Here is a 14,502-nt window from a genome sequence, read left to right on the forward strand (position 1 = left end):
CACTAAAATAGTCACATTAAAATAATACTGAAAATGCATCAGAATGGATTTACACATTCTACTTCTTCTGCCAAAATAAAATACTAGGAATAAATATATTAGAGAGAAAAGCAAGCACAGGGCTAACTTACAAAATATAAATACCCAGACAACATTGCTAAATAGGTTTTTAAACGTATTTGCTGTTTGTTTTATTTCTATAAATTATTTATATTATTGTAAAATTCAGGTCTTCAGTTCCACTGTGTGGCCTTATGCAAATCTTGTTTTTAACAAGGATTTTTCCTGCCAGCAGTTAAGTGTCATGGGTCTTGCCTCTTCATCTTTACTAAGTGAATTCAATTTCAATTGAATTCCATGCAGAAGTACATTTACAGGAGACCATTTGAAGATTCAGGACCTAATGTAAGAAAGAATGTAAGGAATGGCTACAGAAACCAATGAGGGAAAAGAGGCTATAATGAAAGTAATAAAGTTTTAAGTTTCCCTAACACAGCTGTGTTAGCTGTGCACAGTGGAAAATTTTAGATTGTGCTGGAGCTCAAAACATCATCACAACAAATTAAAAAAAAATCAAAGATGACAGCTTTCACATCTAATATATTCCTTTTGGGATTTCACATCCGGTTTTCAGCTCCATATCCAAGATTATTAAATTAATAGGCCAAGTACTTCAGTCTGAGGCTTGTTGAATTGTTCTGCTGAGTATAAGAAAGATAACTCTGGAGCATCAGTTTGGCTCTGGACTGTGTGTTGAAGAAAAGGAGGGCAAAATGTGGAATAAAGTTCTAGGTCTTGGGTTGTGTGTATAGACAGAAACATTTTTAGAGTACTGAAAAATCACTGAGTGAGAGCAAGGAGGGCAAAATTTGTGGTGCTCTCTCTGTTCTGTGGTATACTGAATTGAGACTAATTTTGGCCACGATGCTGAATCTACTGAATTGTAATCTCTGGTATTTAGTAGTTCCTTTTTAGAGTATAGAACTAAAATTATAGTGTACAGGGTATTTACTGAAGCCGGCGCCATCTTGCAGCAGATCTCCATGACTTATCAATTTCAAACAGGGCATGTCCATCTTTATTGTGTTGTGATATCATATAAAACAGAATTAATTTTTTGATGTACTAGCTAAAATAGAGAGACTGACAGAAGTAGAAGAAGAAGTCTTTATAATTCTGGTTTCTGAATTCAATTAATCTCAGAGGTGCTCCCAAGGAATCTGAAATTCAGCTTCTTGTGTACTTTAATGTCTGTAATGTTGCTAAAACACTGCCTCACTCATTGCTACCACAGTGTTGTGAAAATTGACTTATTTGATTCCAAATCATCTTTGTTTTGATACTGTTTCTGCAAGAAAAGCCATAATCAGAAGAGAGAGGAATAGGATTTTTTTTTTTTTCCATATTTGTAGTTGTCATGGAGTTATCTAGATCAATCTATGTCCGGGGGGGGGGGGGGGGGGGGGGGGGGGGGAGGAGGGGGGAAGAGGCAGTAGGCCCATGGGCCCCCTGGACCCCAACAAATGCGAAGGGAAAAAGGGAAAGGAGTAGGGAGATGGGACAAACAAAGAAGTGGCAACGATCTGAGGAGGAAAACTTATTTTACTACCTATGATATTGGAATACAAGATAATATAATACAGTCTAATTGAAATTGAGGCTAATAAATCAAGTAAAATAAGAGAGAGAGAGAGGTTTCTGAAGACTGAGAAGCCTACTTTTGAAACTGAAGGTGCCACAACTTGGAAGCACAGCTGCACCCACTGCCAGGCAGTGAAAGAGATAACCAGCATCACTTCTGTGACATATTTCCCTCTCTGATTGTGAGGTCCTCTGGGAAGTGTAGTTCTTCTGTGTGCTCCACATGATGTTATGAAGTGGAATACCAATAGCAAAAATTACCAAGCCATGACAGTATCATATGTTTTAATGGAGCTTGGACTACTTAGGAGCTTGTTTCTTCTTTGTGCATTAATAAAAACCTCCACAGTGTTGTCAGCAAAGTTGTTTTCATCAGCTCAGGTTTTTGCTTGAGTTCTTGCTAAGAACAAGAAGAGGTGAGAAGACAAAAAGAAAATTTCTCTCTAGTTTCTTTCCCAAGAGGCAGAAAACATATTGACTGCTAAAGTTTCAACCTGATTTTTGCAACTCTAGAAAAAAAGACCATTAAATGTGTATCTAAACCTACTAGAGAGGCATCATTCAGCTTCGTTCTCTGCTTGTGGTGAAAATTCAGCTCAGGGCTGACTTCATGCAGGAAACAAGATATATGATGAAACATATTGAAATAAATGCATGCTTGTTATCAACATTCTACAGTTAAATACTTTAAAAAGAAAGAAACAAAAAGCAAAAATAAAAACAATCAGATCATTAATAAAACAGACCTCAAATGAACTTCCAAGGGTGCTTTTCTGAGGATCAGACTAAATCTTTCAGGTAAACAAAGAGCATGAAAAAGCTGACAGCTGAAATGTCTGTGCAGCTTTATTCTTATTTGTGGGGAACTTATTGGAAAACATGGAAGCATTTTAAGTTAATTAAAATAATTAATAACATAATTAATGTTATTTTGAATGTGTCTGTCATTAAACATTAATTATCTTGTAGCCACTAGAACAACATAATGAAAGCATCATTCATACTTTTCAGTGTAAAACTGTATTCCTTTGGTAGAATTTGGATGCTGTCAAATGAAGATAAATGGAGTACCAAACTATATATTTGTACAACAGAGCAAGGCTGTGTGACCTGCTTTGAGAAGTCTTGGGAAAAAAGCCTCCTGGTGAAGAAGTTGTGCTGCTGGACTTGTGCTCATTAATTCTGGCAAATAGCAAAAGGTACATATTAGGTGAGGAAGGAAATGAAAACAATAATAGAAAGAAGAAATTATTTTGGAGGGACTACTTTTTATTGTCCAAAGAGAGTCTTAAGGCCCCGATATAAGGAAATAGGAATCCACAGAAGCCTGGAATACAGATTATCACAGTTTTCTTTCTCCTTTGAAGATTCCCTTTTTTATCTTTCACCAGAAAAACAAAAATTTTTATGAAAAAGTTGCATGTCATTAGCATTCACTTTGTTTCATGGTGGATCTCAGCATTAGGATAAGACACTCACTTAGCCTGAGCATTTCTATTTTCAGCAAAGGGTCTTTCTAGGAATATCACCGCTAAACCTTAAAATGACTTACCCAGAATCCAGTACACTTATATGGGACCATGCAGGATGTCAGGAGTGCACTGTCTTTTTTTTCTGGCCCTGTATCCCAGATGAACCCCATTACAATAAATACCTCAGCCCTGTATAGCATGAGGTGTCTGGTGGCAGTTGGGCTCATTTCCCATACCCAGCTGCTTCTCCTTGGAGGAAAAAGACTTCTGCTACAGATGAGAGACTGAAGTTTGGCTTATCTTCACATGGCCTAAGTGTGACGTTCCTGAAATAATTCAAAATGGGCATGAACCTCTTTCCTTTTAAAACACTAAATCTGTCAAAATCTTTCTTCTTATTCCTCAGTGGAACAAGTTGTCTAGTGAGGCTGTGAATACCTCCTCCCTGGAGGCATTCAAAGCTAGTCTGGATGGGGACTTAGAATAACCTGGTCTAGAGGAAGGTTGTCCCTGCCTGAAGCTGGGGAGGGGTTAGAACTAGTTGATCTTAAGGGTCCCTTCCAACCCAAACTATTCTATGATTCAGCTACCACCACAAGCCTATTTCATAGAGCTGCTTAAGTTGGGGAGTGGTGAAGGGCTTACATTTATTGCTTCTTTGAACTGTCCAGAGAAGGGCAATGTAACAGGTCAAAAGCCTTACGAGGTGTGACTGAGAAAAGTGGGATTGTTTAGTTTGGAGGAGGTTTGATGGTGACCTAACTGCTCCCAACAAATCCCTGAAAGCAGGCTGTGGTGAGGTGAGAATCAGCTTTTTCTCCCATATAACTATCAACAGGACTAGAGGGAAATGCCTCAAGTTGTTCCAGGAGGTTCAGGTTGGACATTAGGAAAAATTTTTCTTCTGAAAGAGTGGTTGGGCACTGCAATGGGCTGCCCAGGGAGGTGGTTGAGTCATGATCCCTAGAGGTGTTCAAGGAGCATTTAGATGTTGTACTAAGGGACGTGGTTTAGTGGGGAAATATTGGTGGTAAGTTGGACTTGGATGGTCTTGAAGTCTTTTCCAAGCTTGATGATTATATGATTCTATGAACTATGCAAGTGTGAGGCCCTATCAGTTAAACTGGAAATGGAGAAAGTAGCAGAGATTTTACACACTTTGACAGAGGGAAATATAAATGGCATTAAACAGTCAGAGAAATGAATGCATTAGCCTTGAAATAAGACCAGACACCTTGGACATAGTGCATTTGCAGAAGCCTGTGACACAGCCTTGTCTGTAGCATGCAGATGTAGAAAGTGAAAGTTTATAAACTGGACTTCTGTGTGTCTAAGTAAATACAAAACTGAGCATGCCCTAGCATGAGTAAGATGTGTTCCTGTAAGAGCTGTGGGATTTATTACCCTTTGTGTCCATATATGTTTATCTAAATGAGTCATTTGTCAAGTAGTTTGAAAATGTAAAATTCTTTAATGCTTTAATTTATGTCATTTTCATTGCCTCTTACGTTTCTTTTTGCCAGATGCTCCCTGAGCTTGTCCTTTTTTCATCTTATTCCCTCATCTGTCTGGGAGCAGCAGTTGGTAGCTATTGTGATTTAACCCAGCAAAGTTAAATACCACACACCCTTTTGCTCACTCTCACCCCTCCCATTGTGATGGGGAGAATAGGAAAAAAAAAAGAAATTGTAGGTTGAAATAAAAACTATTTACTAAGAAGGGAGAAACAATGGTAATGGTAATTATATATACTAAACATCAATGTGATATCAACATTGTTTTTCTCCTGAAGTGAAAACATAGCATCATATCACACACTATGAAAAAAAGTCAACTCAGTCCCAGCTAAAACCAGGACAGTAGCAAAGTGACAGGAAGAACTGTTGCTCCAGGGTTTTAACCATGACACATGAGAGTTATATACATCAGTCAGATGTTCTCTAGCTTTTGTGACTTACATACTCCTTCTCTTTCATGTGATGCATTTAGGATCCCATTGGAAGCAATTAGACATGAAATATCAACATATATTTATTAAACAGGCACTGTTTTCATTGTTCCCTCAAGTGTGATTTAGCAGTGCTACAAAATCAAGTGTTGATGTAATGTATATCTCCTCATTGTTCAAACAAAAGGAAAATAAACAGAAGCAGTAGGTACAGATTGTATATTGTTGCTGAGCTTCTCAGTCAGTGGCAAGCTAATGAGAGAAAGTGTGGTAGTCTGACAGGAGGTATTGCCTTTGATGAGTCTGGAGTTGTACATGAAGTAGATTGTTGGATTTATTTATTAATTTAACTCCAGCTAGCTGTCTTAAGGGAGTATGTGCAGACCTGACCATCTGAGAAATTGCCACATGGAGAGTTCCTACCCTGTACATCAAGCTGCCTGTTTTCACTATAGCTTTTCTGTGAAACATCAGCCTAGTCTGTCAGTCACAACTTCTGAGGGTAATGATGAGCACAGTCTGGAACTGATAGTTCAGCTTCAGATGGAAGCAAATTTGATGTTTTCTTACGTATTTGTGAAGAGGCACAAAACTTTCTTCTATGCTATGGGCTGCAGCAAACAAGATGGTGAGGAATGTGCAAAAAATCAGATGCAAAACCACAGATAGAAATGGAGAATACTCAATATTGAAACATATTCTGATTTAATTGTAATTTACAAACTCTACACTCTTTTTAATAATGCAGTTGAATCATATTCTAATTGCTACATTTTGAATCCATAGGTTTCACGTATCTCTGTTTTGGCTCCAGTTTGACTCAGATTTGATTTTCATTGGACATGAGTATAAAATGAAAATACTAATATTTTCATATTAGTATAATTCTACTGACTTTGATTATGTGTCATTTTTCTCTGGATAAGATCTTTTACTTATAGAATTAAACCATGCATTTAGTTAGAAGTATCTTGGTTTCCCTTGACAGTTCTGTTACTGTTGGGTTTGCCTGTTGTAGAAGGAAGGTAGGTTCAAATTCTCTCCACTTTTCCATCTGTACTAATGGATGCAGCAGAAGCTGAATTTGCCAGTTGGCTAAACATACTGTCAAGCATTCTGGTCCTGCCAAGTTGCTGCATTGGTCTGTGTGCATTCAGTGACTCAATCCATGCTAAAGATGTCACTTATATTCAAAGGAGTAACCTTTAATGATTCTTAATTGGAATAAGGAACACGCTGCCCCTTTTTGTTTTGTTTTGTTTTGGAAAGAAAATTAAATTCCCTGTATGCAATTTGCTCTTTCCAAATCCACATTGACCATTAACCTTGTGTTAACTGTCATCTACAAGTTCATGAGTTTTTAGGTTTGCTCTGATAAATTTTCTGGGAGTCAAATCTAAGCTGACTATTCTATAAATCTCTATTCTTCTTCTTCTTCTTTTTTTTTTTTTTTTCAATTCAAAAAGCCCAAACCAATGTCATGTGCAATTTTCCAGGGTTTTGAGAGCTCACTCACTCTTCAGTGGTTTCAGCATGTAATTTCCATAGTAGTGCTTAAGAAATCTCCATAATTTATCTTTCTGTCACTTTTTTTAAGCACAACCGATAAAACTTCTAACATATCTAATTATTATCTAAATAGTTCTTTTACGTATTTGAGTTTGAGTTACTATCCTTTTATCATTGGTTTAATGATAGCTGCCTCATAGTAACTGTCTATGAGAGCGAAACATACATTAAAACTCATGAAGCAGTGTGTATTTTGGTTTCTGTCCTTGGAAAGGAAGAGTAATCTGTTCCTAAATCTTCCACATAATACTAATAAACATGTAGAAAATGTCTTGTATCTTTTAGTGTTCCTTGGTAGTAACTTCTTCTGTCTTGGCTCTTCTAAATTTACCCACATATATCTCTGCTGTCATTCTTTTGTAACCTTATCTACTTTTCAGTGCATGTAAGTTAATCAGTGGAAGACAGCCAGATGAACATCAGCCAGCAGTGTGCCCAAGCGTTCAAGAAGGCCAAAAGCACGTACAAAAAGTAATGTAGTCAGCAGGACCAGAGGGGTGATCATCCGTCTGTACTTGACACTAGTGAGGCTGTGCCTTGAGTACTGTATTCAGTTTTGGGCCTCTCAGTACAAGAAAAATACTGAGGCCCTGGAGTGTATCCAGAAAAAGGCAACAAAATTGGTGAGGAATCTGGAGCACAAGTTTTATGAGGTGTGGCTGAGGAAACTGAGATTGTTAATTCTGGAAATATGGAGGCTGAGGGGAGACCTTATTGCTCTCTCAGCTGCATGAAAGGAGATTGTGCTGAGGTGGATGTCAGCCTCTTTTCACAGATAACAGCAACAGAATGAGAAGTAGTTATTTATTTTAATAAATTTAACTTAATTAAGCCTTAATTTGCACAAGGGAAGGCTCGGGTTGGGTATTAAGAAAAAAATTTGCATCAGGTTGTGGTGGTAGACTCGAAAAGGTTGCCCAGTTACTGTCCCTGGGAGTGTTCAAAAAATACGTAGATATAGAATTGAGGGGCATGGTTTAATGAGTATGAGGGTGATGGGTTGACTGTTGAACTAGATGATCTTGGAGATCTCTTCCAGCCTTAATGATTCTATAATTTTGTGAATAGTTATTTGTGATTTTGGGAGAGTAACTGTGAACATTTTTCTGTCTAATTCCTAATCCACAAATAAACAGAAGGGGTGGAGCTAAATGGTATCACACATCATTGTAGTCATTAGTATGAAAAAACATTCAGATTTTTGTGATAGAATGCTAAGTGTCCTTTCTTCCATGTTACATGAACAAAATAAATTATGCAGGCCTCCCTTTTCAGAAAGCTGAATATGTTTTGACAGACTGGTTGAGAACTGAAACCAACAATGATTTTGGTAAATGAATCCATCTGCTAGTGCTGTGGAAGGCAGATGCTGAAGTGCCAAGCTGTGAATACAGGGATATGTAGACTGTGGGTTTCTGCTTCATTCCTTTGGATATTGATGATATCACAGGAATGAAGAATATCATAATGGAGGAAGAAAAGGTCAAAAATGACAATCATATGTGCTCACACTTTGGCATGTTTATGTTGCACAACAGTTACAGAGGAAGTGAAGATTATGCCGTCAAACTTATTTGTCAAGGGTAACCAAGAACTGAAGAAAAAGATGACCACTTAGTATTTTCACTTCTATGCCAACTTATTCTTAAAAATGTGTCTACTTTAGTACTTTTCAGTATCCTGCAGTGATATCAACATGCCCACTTGTATGAATTCTATGTTTCCTGATAGAAATGAGTACTTCTAATTTCATGCATCTAATTATAAGGTTTGCACTTTTTTTCTGCAAGCCTATTTTATATAGGCATTTTTAAATTTAAGCCTCTCTTAAAAAACAATTGGATTGTGACTTTATTTATAACTGACCATTGATGAAAGTGTCCCTTGATATGCCATCAATGAAGATAAACATTTACTATTTAGAAATAATGTATTATATGATTTACATTCCTAGTATTTTTTATTATGCATACCATTTTCCTGGGTTCTGAAGCAAAGCAGATCTTGTTAAGGTCATTATTACTACAGTTTTGACAATCCTATTCTGTACAAAGCCATCCAGTACTGTGTACCATAGCCGTTCTATAACAGAAGTAGAATTCTAAACTGCAGCTTGAGGCTTATGTACTTCTGTGACCTTCTGAAGGGGAATCCTGTTGTCTTAACAGTGTCTAGACAAAATAAAATATCGCATTTAAGCAACTGCAGAGTGAAACAGTGAAAGATGAAAAACAGAGGAGTGTTGGGGAGGTGATAATTAGCATTTGCGTCTTATAACGTTATCCAAGTAGTCGATCTGCTTTTGTACAAATATTTTTGTTATGAAACTATTCTTATAGAAAGCTTCTCAATGAACAGATGTGAAATATTATTGAGAAATTTAGGCAGATTTCTATGACAGTAAGAAGCAGACATTTTCCATATTATCTATTGGAAAAGAAGTTGCCACTGAGTTGGTCTCTTGAGTTTTGAAGATACTGTGCCTGCTCATTGTTTTCTGCAGAGTTGACTTCCCTCTGGAGGTTTCTGGTGTAGTATTTTCAGTGGTCTCTGGCTCTTTTAAAAGCAAGTGGCCTAGCTTCTGAAAACACTTTATTTTTTTTTTTTTTTTTTTTTTTTTCACAGCTCATCTGCCGAAGTACAATTCTCTAAAAATGTAATTGAGTTAATGAGTTTGAACAGATATATTTTATTTTGTCTTCATCTCAGAAAAATAATCTTGTGACTAATGAGCCTCATAATAAGTAATTTGCTGGCAGCTGAACCTGGAACCTCAAACAACAGAGCAGAGGCTTCAGCCATTTGGTTTGACAGAGTAGTAGACTGCACTAGATGGATGCAGCAGAAGGTTGTTTTTCTCTGTTATTGACTTGCCAATTAGAGAAATGCAAAACACACTGAACTGGTGGGTGGATATTTTTGAAAGGATTCATCATTGGCTTTAATGGAAGAGGAAGCAAACAAATGCTGAGCTATTTCAAGTCTGCAGGTCTTTGCAAATGTATTCATATATATGCACCACTGCTTGTGTTTGCAAAAGAGTTTGGCAAGACAGGCACCATGTAAATTAAAAGAAGAAATGATAACTCAGTAGTATGTTAAGTGAACCTGAACAAATGGCAGCAATGCTTTAAGTGTTTGGTTTTTACAGAAGTTCTTCACTTTCTGGACATCATGGATATATTGTGTCTCAAAACAAAGGTGTCTCCATCATCTTGAAAAATGAATCGGGTTTTGGTAACGTAGTATTTTCTTAGGCAAACAAAAGATAATTTCCCATATTTTACAGTTTTCAAACAATAGATACCTAAGGAAAAATAAAAGTAGGAGAGTCACAAAATAGAGTAGTTGAGAATATGATATTGTCTTGCTTTGAATAATACACTAAGAATACTTAGCTGCCACTTTAAGATCCCAATCAAAACCTTAAGGCAAGTAAAAAATTTCAAAACCTGTATGTTGACATTTCATTTCAGGAACAAGGCTTAAAAAGAAGACATTTTCAGTAGTGGTGATCAGAATCAAGATAAAATTCTCTACCAGTAAAGCACTTACTGTGATGATTAAGAGGGAATAATATATTTGATGTGTATGGATTTATAGAGGAAATTCATATGACTATCAAGTCTGTGGTCTTTGTAGGAGTTACAACTCCCATGTCTGTAGTCAAGAATTTTAATGCATATTTCTACTTACCTTCTACTTCTTGAGATATGTTAAATAGAATCATATGATTTATTTTCTTGGAATAAATAATATTATATGCTTAGCCTTTTTGTAGAATCATTTTCAAAATGAGCTGCATTACTGATTAATAATTAGCAAATGTTAATTCTATTCTCTAAGGGATAGAAAATATTTCTTGATAGGGTTTTAGAAGAACTTAATTTTTTATGTGACTGGCCACTGTCAAATGCTGTATTGTTTGTTTCCTCACTGTCAGAATGAAAGATTTCAAAAGAGATATGAATTGTGAAGAATGAATAAAGAACAACCATGCTTTATGGTATGAATACATGAGCAAATTACATGTGTTAAAATATATGACATTTTCAAGATCTGTGAATGTTTTTCATAAATAAGTTATCACAGCACACATTAACTTTGAGTATTATGACCCAGTGAATAATAGTAAAGCAGAATTACCATTTATTTTCACAATATGTAGCCAGTAACAGGAAGTCTCCAGGTTATGGAAGAGGAGCAAATAGCTTATTTGAACCGTGCCAATATGCTTTAAATTTCATTAATAGTCCTTGAAAGACTAGTAAGTTGTAATAAATACTAAAGGATCACTTGAGAACACTAGAAGAAAGGACACAGAAGCATTTTTTTCTCTGTTGTATAAAACCAGTGTAATATTGTACTGAAGCGCTTAAAGCAATAGTTATAGAGATACATTACCAATTCTCCTTAATGAAGTAACAAAATTTTATGCAGTTAATGCAGTTAAAAAAAAATAAATCCTTTTAGTTTGGATTATTTTCCAGTACTTATCCAGTATTTTAAATAAATGATTTATTTTTGGTAGGGAAAAAAAAAAAAAAAAGTGGAATTCAATAATTTCTGTCCACAGAAGATGTGGACTGAGCACTAAAACACTTCAATGGATGCTTGACTTTCAGTAAAAATACAGTTATGAAAAATGCACTCTTCTAAAACTTTATTTAATTCAAAAAGGACAAACTGAGTTTGAAGTGGCAGTTATGTGTACATAAAATATAGTTTAAAAAACCTCTACCATTTAACATCAGTAGTAAGCCCAGCTAGAAAAGATAATTAGACAGCTGAAGAAAGTGTTATGGTATGAACAGAAGTGAAACAGATTGCTTTAATTGCTTTTACAGTTTTAGGGACTGTAAAAATAGGTAGGTTATGTGAATCTATTCTTATCAGAATAGAAAGCTCTAAAACCTGAACATTTAAAGAGAAAATAAGACTAGTAGTTTCCTAATGACTTTGATGTTTCTTTCCTGAATAAATAACAGAAATAGAGTATTCTGTTCATCTATGGACTTCAGACTTTCCACAGTCTACTCTGTCAGACCATGTCCAGTTTATGCTATGACACAAATAATTTCTCATTATTTCTTACTTTTCCTGTCATTGTGTCATCTGAATATTTAGTCATCAGCTTTGCGTTTCCTCCTAGACCATCACTAAAATGTAGTGTAACATTTGGCATGGCAACATGACCTACAGAAGAATTCTTTATTAACCAGTTATGTTTAGGTATGTCACTTAGCTACTGATATTGATCTGCTGTTTTCTCTGCTACTGAATATTGTGAATTATTAAATCAGAAGACCACATTGTAGTAAAGCAACTCTCTTAGAGAATTATATAACGTATATCTCTGTATTTACATTTCTTTGCCAAAGAAGCTATCTCTCTTCCCACAAAATCCTTCCTTTTTTCAGCTTTTGGAAAAACTGGTTAAAAACCAGAAAATATTCTACCACTCTGCTGACTGTGGTCTGTCTTTTTTTTTTTCTTCTTTATAAAATTGCTCATGAGCAACAGCAGATTAACTAAAATTAAGTGATCCAGATCATGTGCTCTTTGTGATGCTGGCAAAATATTAACACATTTGCTTTTCAAAGATTCCATGTTTGCACATTTCTTCATGAAACAATTGCCAGATTTATTTGCCAAATCCAAATGAATGCTAACTTACAGTTAGAACAGAATTAGAAGAGGAGGTGAAGTACTTAGAATAAATTGTTATTCATCTGTGCATACAAAGCATACAGACGTTTTATACTGCTGAAGAGTGAATGTTTGAAAAGAAAGGCACAGGATTGAACCTCAGCTTCTGTCTGCCATTAGTACCACAGAATCTTGGACTTTGAGGAAAATATACCAATAATAGTTAAAATAAATATTACTGAAAGTAAAAATGCCTCTAGAGCTTCCCCGAGAAGCTGAGAAAAATCCAATTATTCTTTGGAATGGTGTATTCTGATGTCTGGAGGTGCACAAATGTGGATGAAGGGGCAGGGAAAATAGCAGCTAGGTCTTCTTCTACCCTTCTAGTCAGACATCACCCACAGATAACCTCAGACATAGTCCTAAATTCTGAATCTTTTCAGGACTCTTGAGTGGTCAGAGGGGAGAGAGGGAGATAGAGATATCTTTAATATCTTCATCAGTGACATTGACAGTGGGGTTGAGCCTAAGCAAGCTGATTTAGCTGTGTGTGTCCCTATTCATTGCAGGGGAATTGGACTAGATGCCCTTTAAACATCCCTAAGGATGCTGTGCTTCTAAGGGATGGCTGGATACACTTGGTTATTTACTGCATAGAGACTATGATAAACACATTTATATATGAGGCCCTCCTGCTGAATTATGAGGTTTGGAGTGTATCCCCTTGCTTTCCAGACTCCTTGAACTATGAATGTATGGAGCCTAGGTGCAGCTGGATCCCCTTCTAGTCCCAGACTTAGTCAAAGCTTTATATCTAAGGGACAATCAATATAAGATGTGTGATCTTAGCAAGGCTAACAAAGCTTGAAATGAATAGTCAGTTACCAAGGATCTGTATTGGCAAGACATTTTGATGTCAAGACATACCAGATCTCTACGCAGATGTAACCTTGATATGTGTCCCTATTTGAGGAGAGATCCTGTCATGCAACCCACTGCCTTGCCGGAGAGCTCATGGGGGGTACTTGGGCTGCTCATTATTTATGGGGTAAGATGACTGACTAAAATAAGTAACTTTTTCTTAGATGCATGCTTAATTGGTCTTCAGCTGTTGAACAAGGTGTCTGTTAATAGTTCTTTCAGCCCCCAGGTTTGAGGCAGATTCTTGGTCATTAATATGTCTTTAGCAGGAGTGTTATCAGTGTTGTTGCTCATTTCCCACTGTGTAAGGTCTTGTCTGTGAGGACAGGTCAAATGGGGGAACTGAGGGAAGGAAAGGGTGGAGAAGGAGCTGGGAGGGGTGTGTTGGGTTCGGGAGGAGGCATCAGGGAGAGCACATTGTCAAAAAGCAGGGTCAGTACAGCCATTGGGACAGGCAGCAGTGTTCATGGGGTTTCTTATTTTTCTTACATTTCTTATATTTTTCACTTTCCAGTATTTCTCAGAAGTATTTCTCCAAACTGAATAAGCTCTAAAAGCAGCATCAACAACAACAAACCAAGGCCCCTCACTCTGTCTAAATGTAGGGAGCTTGATAAATTTGCAGTGAATTATTTGATTTCCATGGTAGTCTCATTACTTACTAACTAAATGTGTTATTAATAATGAAATAGAACACCTACTTAAAAACTGCATGTAAACTCTATGGCAAGCAAGGACAGGAGATTACAAGAACCCATTCAAAACTGCAGAGTGCTCATGAGTTAATATGTCTTTCTTAAGATTTGATCTTTTAGTGTACATTTTTTACATGATTTTCTCTTCCATACTATCTATCTACATTCTATTTGCAGCTGCCGCATTTGACTTTTAAATCAGAGCAGCTTAATGGATTCAGGAAATATAGGCACAGAAACACAGCCACACACAGGGACATACACAATACCACATGAATATTGATGGTATAAGTGGACCTGGAAAGCTATACCTGTTATCATAGCTCTGTTATTGTAATATGTTGTCATAGCCTTGGGGCTGGAGATGATGCCCCATTATGCTCAATACTGTAACAGCACTGGTGCCTAAACTGAAAATATGTTAAATTGTTCAAGTGAAAATGGATATAATTTAACCAGAAATTGAAATGCAGGGGTTTTGCTTTGTTTTGTTTTGATTGCTTGTTTGTTTTCAGAACAAATGCATTAAAAACATTTTGAGACTCTTCTGGAAATAAATATTAAAGCTTCTTGTTTTGTTAAGCAGTTTTTAAACAGTAAATAGTTA

Source organism: Coturnix japonica, chromosome 5 (genome assembly GCF_001577835.2).
Source record: "Coturnix japonica isolate 7356 chromosome 5, Coturnix japonica 2.1, whole genome shotgun sequence".
Classification (NCBI taxonomy): domain Eukaryota; kingdom Metazoa; phylum Chordata; class Aves; order Galliformes; family Phasianidae; genus Coturnix; species Coturnix japonica.